This window comes from Gavialis gangeticus, unplaced genomic scaffold, assembly GCF_001723915.1.
Source record: "Gavialis gangeticus isolate Ggan-Ray unplaced genomic scaffold, GavGan_comp1, whole genome shotgun sequence".
Classification (NCBI taxonomy): domain Eukaryota; kingdom Metazoa; phylum Chordata; order Crocodylia; family Gavialidae; genus Gavialis; species Gavialis gangeticus.
In genome coordinates this window covers 18,419,193-18,431,475 of record NW_017729009.1, presented here as the reverse complement: position 1 = coordinate 18,431,475, position 12,283 = coordinate 18,419,193, and the positions used below count along the sequence as shown (strand labels likewise).

At 43.3% G+C, this 12,283-nt stretch overlaps 1 protein-coding gene across 1 annotated transcript in view; it reads left to right on the top strand.

The window, feature by feature from the left end:
• The window catches only part of LOC109292370 (guanine nucleotide-binding protein G(s) subunit alpha-like), a gene marked incomplete at its 5' end in the record, with an annotated part of 97,976 nt that overhangs the window by 727 nt on the left and 84,966 nt on the right, over window positions 1-12,283 (top strand). The gene's annotated exons all lie outside the window — the stretch shown is intronic.

Genomic DNA, 12,283 nt, shown 5'->3' with positions numbered 1-12,283 from the left:
GCCGCCGCCTCTGCCGGGCCGGGCCGGGCCGGGCCGGGCCGAGCGCGGGGCACCGGCACTCCGCCTCGCCAGCAGCCAGGGGCAAACGCATCTCTACCGCCGTACCATTGTCTCTCTGCCTGCCGCTGTAGCGTGGTCTCTCTGTATCAGGGTATCTCTCTAGCTCTCTCATTAGTGAAACCACGGGGAAGTGTGTGTGTGTCTGTACGCAAACGCATAGTTCACTTTTGAAAGCCAAGGGAAGTAATTGTGTGTGTGCCCGTGTTTACATCCGTACGTACGCACCTGTCTGTGTCATTTTTGAAAGCTGAGGAGAAATAATTGTGTGTGTGTATACATACATACACGCCTTGTTCTTGGAAAACCAAGGGAAATACTGGTGTGCATGTATATGCACGTGTGTATACATACGTACACACATGTCTATGTGTCATTTTTGAAAGCTAAAGGATAATAATCTTGTGTGTGTGTACGTATACATACATACACACATGCATAGCTCACTTTTGAAAGCCGAGGGGAATAATTGTGTGTGTGTGTGTGCATACATATGTACATACACACATTTGTCTCAGTTTTTAAAGCTGAGGGGAAATAATTGTGCGCGTGTGTGTGTGTGCATATACATACATACATACATACATACATACATACATACACACATGCATAGTTCACTTTTGAAAGCTGAGGGAAGTAATTGTGTGTATGTATATGCATGTGTGTACATACATACATAGTTCATTTTTGAAAGCTGAGGGGAAATAACTGTGTGTGTATACATTTCCTATAATTCATTTAATTTTTGTTTTGGGAAGTGTATTGTTGACGCCACGATGTACTGTGTTATGGAGATGCTGTGTGCACAAAGCTGTGGAAAAATGGGGCTCTTGCATCTTTGTAATATGTGACTCATACAGTAAAGGCCATAGTTTGGAAAGGAGACAGTCTCTGAGGACAGAGTGGGGTTTTTTGGAGTCTTGGTTTTGGTGTTTTGCAAGTCTGTTAATTACTGAAGAGTAACCATTTTTAAATAGACTGCTCTGAAATATTTGGTGAATATGACTTATTGGTCACCCCTTTTAGCACACAAGTTGCCTGTCTGCTGAAATTGTGTCACTGTTGTACTTAGCTGGCTCGAGGTTGCAGCATTTAAAGTGTATTTGAGTCCTAATGTTTCCATATGGACCCCCATAATGCAGTAGTTTGCAATAGGCAGTGGTCTGGCCACACCTTGTGAAGTGTGGGATTAGGTCCTTATTCAAAACCATTTTTTATCTGTGGATTTCCTCCAATGCTTCCTGACTGCCTTTCCATTGACTTCAGTGAACTCCATGTTAGGCCTGAACCTGACAGTTTTGGACAGATATTTTCACTAACCAACATTTGCTATTGAACAGGTATGCTAGAATCCAGATGTTCCTTTTATGAGGTGAGTCTGGTTGGAGCCTGTGTAGAAGTGAAGGAAACCGCCTGGGACAGTGCGTTTTGAGAGGTGTGAACTGCATCATTCATCTTATTAAGGCTGTCAAATCTGAAGCACAAAGAAAAGATTACAATTTCAGACCCCCAGTTCTTCAACAAAATCCATGTTGGTAGATTCAGACACCTAGGCTGCACCACTACCGTGGATATAATTACAGATCTGGCCTGTATGTCGGTGATTTCACTGTTGATCATATTAGCTGAAACTTTTAGCTAATGTGACCAATATGGCAATTAAGTCTGCTGAGAGGTAAACTTTAAGCAGGGAAAGAGGCATGACAGGCACAGATTTTAGTTGAGTTAGGGGTGAGACTTTTTTGGAGGGGAGTTGTTTGGTTGTTTTTTAAGTACCCTAGCTGTAGCAGCAGTCACTGGTGTTGGTCCAGTTCACAGAAATAAGCTACAGCTATGTAAGCACCTTCATGACTGCATCTGTCCAATTGTGTCTCTAACTGGGGGGTGTAACTTAAAGTGGTAAAACTCTCATTGTTTGCAGCTAGGGCATTAAGCTTTTCTGTTGACACAAAACAATTGGCAGATACTTTTGTACTCGAGTTAAACTGGTTAAATGTCTGGCATGTTATCACTTATTGTGCAACCCTGGCATATAACATGCAACAAAGGTAATGTCTGCCAGGGGCCATTGTCCTACCTTTCGACAGTGGTCTTCCAATCAAATGGCTTCCCTTCAGCTGCCCTCCGCAGCCCCACTTCTTGTACCACTCTAGCCAAATTTGTACTTGTAAAACTACAGGAATGTTGTGGGGGGTTTTAGCTCCGTGTGCGTTATCCCAATTTCCATGCGTTATTGTTATAGGTGTAAATCTGAGATGCTTGTAGCTTGCACGCAGATTGGATAAGGCAGTGAAGGTAGGACAGTGCTTAAGGGACAGCAGGAAGAGGAGGCTGCTGTTGCCTGGCTGGGACTGAAAGTAAGGGAGGATCTGATGATAGTCTTAAGAATAGAGCGAGACAGGATGAAGGGCTGAGGACACAGAGGACCCACGGAGACCATGATACCTGCTCTGTTTAAAACTTTATACAGGTCCAGTAATGAAAGCTCTAACTCCTGCTCCCGCTTTCTCATCTTGATGCTCATGGCCTTTCAGGCTGCCACACTCCTGCCTGTGCCCATGACAAATGTTGAGCATCAAGGGAAACAGGAGAGTTGGGTAAAGCTTCTTCTCTTGGGCTGCTAAGGGTTAAATGGAGGCTGTGTTGTGTATTTTGAACAGCTCTCTTCCCTGTTTGCCCCAGTCTCCAATGTCAGATGGTCTCTGGCTGCAGGTTTTAAGCCCCCAAATCTTGGAGATAAATTATTTTAAACGCTAGCAAACTTTCCCATAAAACCTTTTGTTCACATTAGTTAAGATTGGGACATAAGGTCCTACCCCAGTGCAAATGCCAAAAAACAAAGGAACTGAAAGCTGAGGCAATTTTAAATGTCCGTTCACTAGCCTACTTCTTACCTCAGGAGTTTGAGCCCTATAGTGGACTTGTGCAGAACTGAACCATGCTTGTTGTTACTGCAGTGGAACTGAAAATCACACTGGGAACTACAACATTTGGTCTCACCCATTTCTTTGTGCTGTAGCGTAGAACGAATGCACGCAAAAAATAGTTGGAATGTGCATGATTCAATAAGTGTATGGTTTAGATCATATGTATATGATATACACGTATGTATATGTGTATCGTATACACCCAGGGTGAAATCCTGATCCCCTTGAAGTCCATGGAAGTTGCTCTACTTTAGTGGGGCTGGGATTTTACACCTGACCATTCTGAAGGTCATTGTTTATATACTAGAAGCTGATAAGGAAAGATAAAGGTGGTTGACCATGTTAGTCTGAAGTTAGGCAAAAAATAAATATAAAAACAAACCTGGCTGTTATGTCCACGTTGTTCCGTATGATCATAAGTCTGCTAGCTCTGTGGGTCTCGTGCTAATTTGTTCCTGTTTGCTGTACAGAGCCCTGAGGAGGTGGTTCCTCAATTTCCCAGTAGAGCACAGCTCAGTCCTAAGCTGTTGCCTACAAAAACTCGTGCATCTCTGAAACAGTTAGTTGCTAAGGAGTCAACCTGCCCTGCCTTCTGCCTGTGATAAGGAAATGGTTGTGTTAGAGTGATATCATAACCAGGATCATCCAAGAATTATGCTTTCAAAAGTAAAATGTTCTTCACCAGGTCACCTGATGAAGCAGTGAAAAATGTCTTGCATTTGAAAGCTTGTCTAACTTCATTCCATCCATGAAGTTGGTCCAATAAAAGGTATCCTAAAACATTCCTTGTGATAAGGAAAGAAATTTCTAGTATGCAACCAGTTTTATTCATCTTTCCAGTGCACTGTATGGCTTATGCAGTTATAGGATTAAAGTTGTGACTCTCATTACATGTAACCCTGGAAGCTCAGAGTTAATATTGTGTATTGCAGGGTAATATTTTTTGGGTTCTTTTGGTATGTATATATTGAGAGTGACCGGGTTGTCTGAGTGGGGCGAGCAAGGTGTAAGAGAGATGATAGGTGGCAGAGGGGTAGTTGCATGCAAAATGTGGAACTGCTCAAAACTTGGAATTTCCGTTCTGTTGGAAATGCTGATATTTTTCAGAACTTCCTCCCACTGCATATTGGAATGGAATTGTGACTTTTCCAAATTTCTCCTTAAAAAAAAAAAATTGTTTCAGCAGCACTAAAAAGAAATATATTTTGATAAGGTCACTTATATGGTCCAAACAGTTCTATTTTTTTTTTGTCTCTATCACTTAGACTTTTTAATATTGATACAATTTATAAAATATAAATAAAAATTTTTCACTAAAGGACCGTTCAATCAGAAAATTTTAGTCTAGCTCCTGGCTTGGCAAGCTTTTATCAACAGTGAGTTGAATGAATATGGCTCAGCCTTGCAATGGGCCACCGCTGCTTCCCACTCAGCTGCCACTACCACTTACCTTGCCATTTATTCCCCCAGCCTCAGCTGCCACAGACTGCCACCTGGGGCCAAATCCAGCCGCCCATAAATGAGTCTAGTTGCATTTGGGCATAAATGCTGTCTTACTGTGCTTGTTCCATCACAGAAACCTAGACTCTAAGACAAATATGACCAGTCTTTGAGGCTGATCTAACACAGAAGTTTGATCACCTTTAGTATAGCCATTGTATAGTTAATTTCTATATGCAGTCTCTATCCCCAGTTAACTTACGTATTGGTTTAGTTTATTTTCATACCAGAAGGGGAACAAGCTATGCTGGTATAAAAGTGGTGCTCTTACTGGTATATGAACACCTACTTCACAGTTTGTACCACTATGACTATTTCAGCAGAAAATCTTACTGACCCCCCCCCCCCCAGCTGAAATAACTACCCTGGTACAAATCTGTGCATATGGACTGGGACTGACTTAAAGGGGGTTGTTTGTGGGAGTTTTGGGAGTGGGCTTTGTGAGATAAGATAACATAATACATTAAGGTTACCAAATCAAGTGTTCAGAAGTTAGGAAACGCCAGAATTAAGGTTGCTTGTGTAACCATAATTTACCCTTCTGTGTATTTGCAAGCAAGTGTAGCCTTTAGTCATGCTACAACACAGTGTTTAGTTATATGGCCACATAGTATTTTAACACCCCCTCCCCCTTCAACTCCTACTCCGTTCAATATGTGAGAGCTGTTCATTTTTTTTCTTTATTCTCACCATAAAATGTACCATCCCATGCCCTATTTACAACACAATATCCATATTATGTACTGAATAAAGAACTGATAAATTCCTTAGATTTTTTTTTATGGCACTGATTGCTGTAGGGTCTGGCTGTGTCTCAAACTTTAATGTCACAAATGCATGTCACTCCCCCCCCACACACACACACTTAGAGGGGGAATTGAGGGCATGGAGTGATCAAGGTCTGAACATAGCTATATAGGTTTCATTTCAGGAGGTTCCTCAATGAAAAGGTTGTATACAAGTCTGCATGGGGAATGCAGTAGTTTCTCTCTCTTGCCAATTTAGTTCTTGAAACAACTGTACCATTTGAACTGAGATTTTAATCTTGAGCAGACACTCAGCACAGCACAGAACATTTTAACCTGACTGCTGAAAGTTTGGCATAGTTATAAGCAACTAAGAGGGACAGATGGCGCCCAATCTTTGAAGTAGGAAGCACCAGGCAACTTGCAGGTTGTGCTTCCAGCTATCAAGGATGACAGATATTGCAGATGGATTGCTAATACACAACACTGAGGATAAAACGCTCTCTAGAGTTTGGGAGGTCATGCAATAGCTGTCATGGGATAGGGAAAGGGCCAGGGGTGAATTTTTTTCCATAGTGCTTGGACTCTCCAGAGTGGCCTTTTTGTGGCAGAAAATAGGCACAAAAGGAGCATTAATGAACAGATGCGTTATAAATGTATTTATGCTGCAACTGGAGATGGCCTTTAGATAGGTGCAATAATGATAGTAGCGCAAACCCACCTGAGACCCTTGGATGCTTGTGCTGTAAGCCTAACTGCTGCAATTGCACCTGATTGCAGTGTAGACGCACTGACTCTTTCAGGCTGCTTCACTTTAGATTAAGGTGTAAAAGCCAAAGAAGCGAAAGAGCATAGAGTGTGTTCAACCAATTGGAGTCATGTGAAAGTAGGCAAATGGCTTGGAGTGAGAGAAACCTATGGCAGGCAGTGCCTCATCTCTGAGACTTTTGAATAGGGTGAGATATAAATCTAAATAAATAGATTACTGGACGTATCTTTACAGGAGGCTACCTGGGTAAAGCTTTTCCCTGCATTGAAGTGGTAACAGGTTCTGTGTTAACAAAAACAGATTAACTAAGAAAACGCAGGACTCTGCATCCTTGACATGCTCCAAATTGGAAACAGTCTCATGGGGGCCCAGCATTTGCCTTTTATTTGGCAGAGGACGAGCAGTGATGATGACAGATTCTCATTTTGATCCAAGCAGTTAGTCAGTATTCAGGGTCTTGCAGGGTGTCCTGTTCAGAGAAATGAATGATGAAGTCAGGTATTTCTTTGGCACAGTCCCGAGGGAATTCATTACAAGAATGCGTGTTGGCTTGTTTCCCTGAAGCCTGTAGAAATCGGACGGTTTTTTTGCTCAGTATTCCACACCTCTTCCAAGCCGGCACTCTTCCCTAAATGAGCTCTCCTTTGCTTGCTTTGTGGTGCAAAAAGTGCCTCTCAAGTTGTCCTCTTTGGCTTTCTGCCACCTTTTCAGCCTGTTATTGTGATGTGAACATACCTACAGCCCCACCAAAGCAATACCTGCCCCTCTGGGTTTGCATTCAGTCCTAGTGAAATCTTTGTGCCCATGAGCTGAGTCTGCCTGACATGTGGCCTCTCTTGGATGGTGCTTTCTATTACTTCAGCTGTCTTGTTCCAAAAACAGCTTAACTGTTTCTGACATTTATCATGAAGGATGGGTGACTATTACACCCACTGGCATCAACAAGCATTCACTCAGCCCCTGGCACAATAATAATAATATGGAGTGGGTGACCACATCTAATTGAACAGCATAAAACACCTTCGATTACTGCCTTGAGAAACTAATGCTTGCGTGGAATAAGCCCTGGCTGGGTTCAGAAGCAAGTAATTAATAGGCTATGGATCTTATAAGGTTCTTCTTTTAGGGGAAAAAAAATTCTCATTTCCAATACAAGCAAGTAGCCTGACAGAAAGGCTGACTCAGAGTAATAATGCAAGCTTGTTTGTACTGGAAATCCCTGTTTATAGCCTTGAGTTATAAGTTCACAAAGTAATTGCCAGCTGAGCACAGTAACAATTAAATGGTGACACTTAGGCTGTAATTTTTTTTTACTGAGTTGCTAATTGGGGACTAGTATGGCAGACTACATGTGGTTGGTGTGGGTATACAGCATGGTTAATATACTTAGTAAGTTTGGCTTCTGGCCGTGCCCTGGTTTCTGGCAGAGACCTAAGCTGGCACATAGATTTCCTTCTGTGGCAAGGTTGGCACTTCTATTTTACATAATGACACGACCTCTAAAGCACTCCTGCGTAACTGGTTAGTCTAGTCCGTCTTTCTTGGTTCTCTGCAGTCGACACCATGGGGTACATTGCCCTCTGTGTCCAGTGCCCAGCAACATGAGACGAGGACTGAAATCTAGATTGGCAAGGGCAGCAAGCGCTTACCAGGCTTCACCTTCTACATGCCTTTGAGATGGGAAAGGGGGGCAGCTTTTGGTGTTCTTCTCACAGCCTCTGCAGGATTTAGTAGCAGCCCCCCAACCTGTTTCCCTGCAGCCAGGGAAGACCACTCCCAACACGCGTGTTTCTTCTGTTTTCACCTTCTGGGACAAGGGCTCTTGGACTGGCAGGAAAGGTTGCTGTCTCTAGTCTTAATGTAGGCGTTCCTCTAGGCCCCTCAAATGTTCCCACACAATCTTTTGGTTGGCTTCTGAGCAGAGCCCTGATGGGCAGCAGTGGGGTGAGGAAGATGGTGGTTTCACCCACCCCAAACATCAGCCCATTTCCCCAGCAAAGATACTGTCCCTGCTGTTCCCACTCTTCAGGAGATTGCACCTGGAAACTAGGCTCAAACCTTTCTCTTTTTGACTTTTAAGAATCACGGAGAGACCTGGGTTTCTTTGTAGAAGTGCTAACCCTCTGCAATGCCAGCTGGAGTCACTGGGAGGCTGGTTTACACTTGTGCCTGTTGAAACTTATATTTGACTGCTGACCCTGACCCTTCTTCAGCCTGTCCTTTGTTTGCTGCTTCGAAATCTTACGCTTCAGTCTACCTGGAAATGGTTTAATAAAACGTCCTCCCCTTGAAGTATGTAGTTTTTCAGCTTTTGATTTGGACTCAGTGTGCTATTTTTAAATGCATTTTAGCTATTGTTTTTATGCTGCTGTAGGTATGTTTTCTGGTGTTCTTGCAACTTGGCCACTGGGTATTTTGTCATTAATTTCAACTAGAAAAGGCTTTGTCTTGTAGAGATATGCAAGGTTCAGACCTCGCTGACAGCTAAGCACCTCTTCTGCACCCTCAGCTCTCACTTTGTAGGAATAGGAGCTGTAGGCTGTGGCATAAAATCCTGACTGCAGCACTTGAAACTAAAGGGTGGGCTGCACAGTATTTGCATGAGCTAAAATTATCAGCATCTCTGCTACAAAGAGCAAGTTGTTCTTTGCATAACTGAGTTCCATATATGGATTTATGGGGCACCTTTGCACAGCCTTCTGGCTGCCGTTCCAGTGCAGTCTGCCCTAAAACCATTTCCAGACAGACAATGGTTCAGCTTCTAGCCTCCTGCTTGTATTAGACTTCTAGCAACAAGCCTAAAATGTAATATTGGCCAGTGACCATCGTACTCGCTGTAAGAAGGAAGAGATAATCATTCATACAAAAATATGAGCAGCTTCTCTCTGTCTCATAGGACCATGAGTATGATACTTCCTTACCTTCATACAGTGTTTTGAAATCTGTGGATGAAAATCACTATGTAAGAGCGCAGTTCCTTCAGATTATATACTGGTCCATGTTTCTGTTGTCATTTTTGGGCATATACAGCACAGTACCTGGACTCCTGGCAGCCCTGGGCAGACTTTTGGTATTGGGCCCCCCTTCACCAGAGATAATGATGATAATAATTAAATTGCCATTTTCGGGCCCCCCCAGGCTGCCACCCAGTTCGCCCATGGGCATATGCTTATACACAAGTACATACAGTTACTGATTGTAAAACAACATATGACTTGGTAATGCCTCAAGGGAGCAGAACTCCAATTGCTGCTTAACTGAAAGATGCATCTGAAATCTGAGTACACAGGACATTTAAATCCATGTGCCACTTGCATTTCTGAAGTTGAAGAAAATTGTAACAAGAGGATTTTAGTTGTGACTTACTCATTTTCGTGTCAGTGAGGTGTTTGGGAAACATGCCAATAAGCAGGTTATAAATAGGACAATGACAGCGTTTTTTAACTTCCTCTAATGAGTTCCAACTGCAAAGAAAACCTGCAGTAACTATTCCTTAGCAGCCTTTTGCAAGCTGTGCATATCATTTAAGGAGGCGCTGACAAATGCTTTCTCCATTAGAAACAGGAGCAGGTCTTGGCCTGCAGTCACAAATGGGTGTTAGGAGTTACTCCCACCATATCCCTTCCATATTGCTAAATGGGTAGGATGGGTGCTGGCTAGATGGGGAGTGGGAAGGGTGGGGATTCCTGTATAGCTAATACATCAGGTTTTGTCTGTGCCTTTCCCTAGCAGTGATGTAGTAGGGGTCAGCTGCTAAAACTCTAGGTAAGACTGTTAAATTTTGACCAAATGTGCAGGAAGTGGAGTGATACGTTTTCCGTGTCCCTGATGGAGTCTTTCTCCCTGCCCACCCACTCAGGACAGCACAATCAGTCCTGCTGGAAAGGATTTGTAGCTCTGAAACATGTTTCTGTAGAGTTGCTGTCTTTCACTTGGAATTAGCCAGACTTTCTAGAAAGAATGCCCCTAGTTTTCAAAAGATTGTCCCATACCACCCCCCCAAACCACAGTTTGAACACTGCTCAGATATTGCTGAGATACTTGGAGTTGTCTTCAGGAACAAAGTGCAAATGCTTCCCAGCCAAGTGCTGCTTCAGAGAAGTTTTGTTTTATAATAATCCTGTCTCCCTCTGTGGTTCTGTTCATAAGGAAGTATATCTTGTATTGATGGAGGAAATGACTAAAAGAGTCTCCCCGCTCACCTCTTCCATTTGTTAGCCTATGTTTCTGGAGGGTGGGTTTCACTGAAATTTAACGGGGGAGGAAGGGGAATGATAGGAGCCACTAGTTAAAGTATCAGCACCCATCACCAAATCCATTAAGCCACGGCTTGTGCAGTCCTGCAGGCATGACTGGAAAGGCGTTTTTTGTAATTAATTTCTATTAAATGTAATTTTATTTTACAATGCAATTTTAGATGCTCTGGTGACCACAGCACTTACCGTATATCTGGGCACTCCAACAATATCCTCTTCACTGTTACTCTGAGTTATGCATTGTGCTGATATCCATTCCCACCCTCTTAGTGGCAGCATTTCTCAGACCTGCACTTATGAATAAAAGCAAAATTCTTGTAGCATAAAATAATAGAAACATTATTCTACATACGTTGATTATAGCAGCTAAGACCTGAACTCTGATATGGCATTAATTAGCACTTGAGAGATAGGAGGGAAAAAAAAGTTACCTCTACCTCTCTAGCTCCAAATAAGACCAGGCCTTGTGCAGTGGCTTCACAAGAAGATGGTGTATGTGTAAGTAACAGCACATGTTAGCTAATATGTTAACTAACATGTGGTAGTTGTAACTTGAATGTATTTGATCACAGATGGCACAAGAGGCATGGGCAGCCTCTGTCTGTGGCACATGACATAGTGCAGAGAATAGAAAGCAGAACAACAGATCAGGTAGGGAGTATAGAGCAGGGAGCAGAAAGCAGAGCAGCAGATTGGGTAGGGTATCTGAGTAGCACTGGGGAAGGATGCAGGGCTTAATTTGTGGCACACCTGCAAAAAAGGTTAGCCCCCACTCAGGTGACTGAGGGTAAGACCAAGACCAGCTGAGATGTTAAAGCCACAGTTTGCCTTGTGTATGCCAAGATTATCATGTGTTAGATATTCACTTTCCATTATTATCACTTGACTGGGATTTTCGATGCTCATCCTATGGCCTGGGAATAATGTTCTGGGTATACAGAGCAGTCCCTAGCATAGCTTGGACTAACAGCAGCAGAAAGCTTTGTTCCAATCCTCAAGCTGTCTCTGGGTTGGCAGAGGAGGCCGTACCTCTCTTCATCGCTCCTGTGAGCTTCCCTGCGTGAGGTTATTCTTCTAATGCATCTAGGTTGTCTGTGTGCTAAAAGGGTCGGGACTGAAGTGTAAGTCTTTCCACTTCTGTAAAATGATCTTCCTGTGATGTGGCACTTCTGATCACAGCTTTGTTTTGCTGTTCCTTTTTTTGTGATCTCATTTCTCAGAGGTCAGGTGCTATTCAGATCAGGACAGTCACGTTCTTGGTGTTTTCTGAGGTTGCCCATCCTTCCTGCAGTCCAGACTGAGATGTTCCATTCCTCAAGGTGTTAACCTGGTTGGAGTTTCTTTGAGTCAGTTCTGCATTTGCTTGCATAATCATCTGCAGGATTTAGGTGTTGGTTCCAGTGTTTTCGGGAAGGGCTCTGTAAAACTTTCCATAGCAGCATAGGATAGCTCTCACCAGGTTTCACAGAGCAGCAGACTTCTGCTCCAAGCCACACTTCTGAGTTGAATCATTTGAGGTACCGAATTCCAAGTTTTCTGCCCAGTGACTTTAAACACAAGAGAATACCCAGTAGTTCTCTCTCAAACCTCACCAAGCATCTCTTAAACAGTGATGAGATGATTCCAGTGGCTTTTGTAGTTCAGCCATTCTCCTTTTTTGCAGTGTAAGCACTGGGGCGAAAAGAGCCAATTTTAATTTTTGCAGTGGTTTTAGAATCTACAATATGCTTGGGTTCATCTCTGTTCCAGAAGGGAGTAAAGGAAGTTCCACAATATATTTAGGGTGAAATGCAGTGAAGATATTTTGCTGGTCCTCAGCATCGCTGGCACCGTATGAGCTGAGCCCAGCTGCACAAAAGCAGCTTCCGGTCAGCCTTGACTAGGTACGTCCATAGGGGAACGTGAGGTGGTCAAGGGGACTTAAGTCCAAGAGCCTTAAAATTGGTATGAACATAGGAGGTGGTGCTTGCTCGGCTTCCAACATAAGTTACTGCCAGTCTGTCGAGCTTCTAAGGAGCCAGGGGCTGG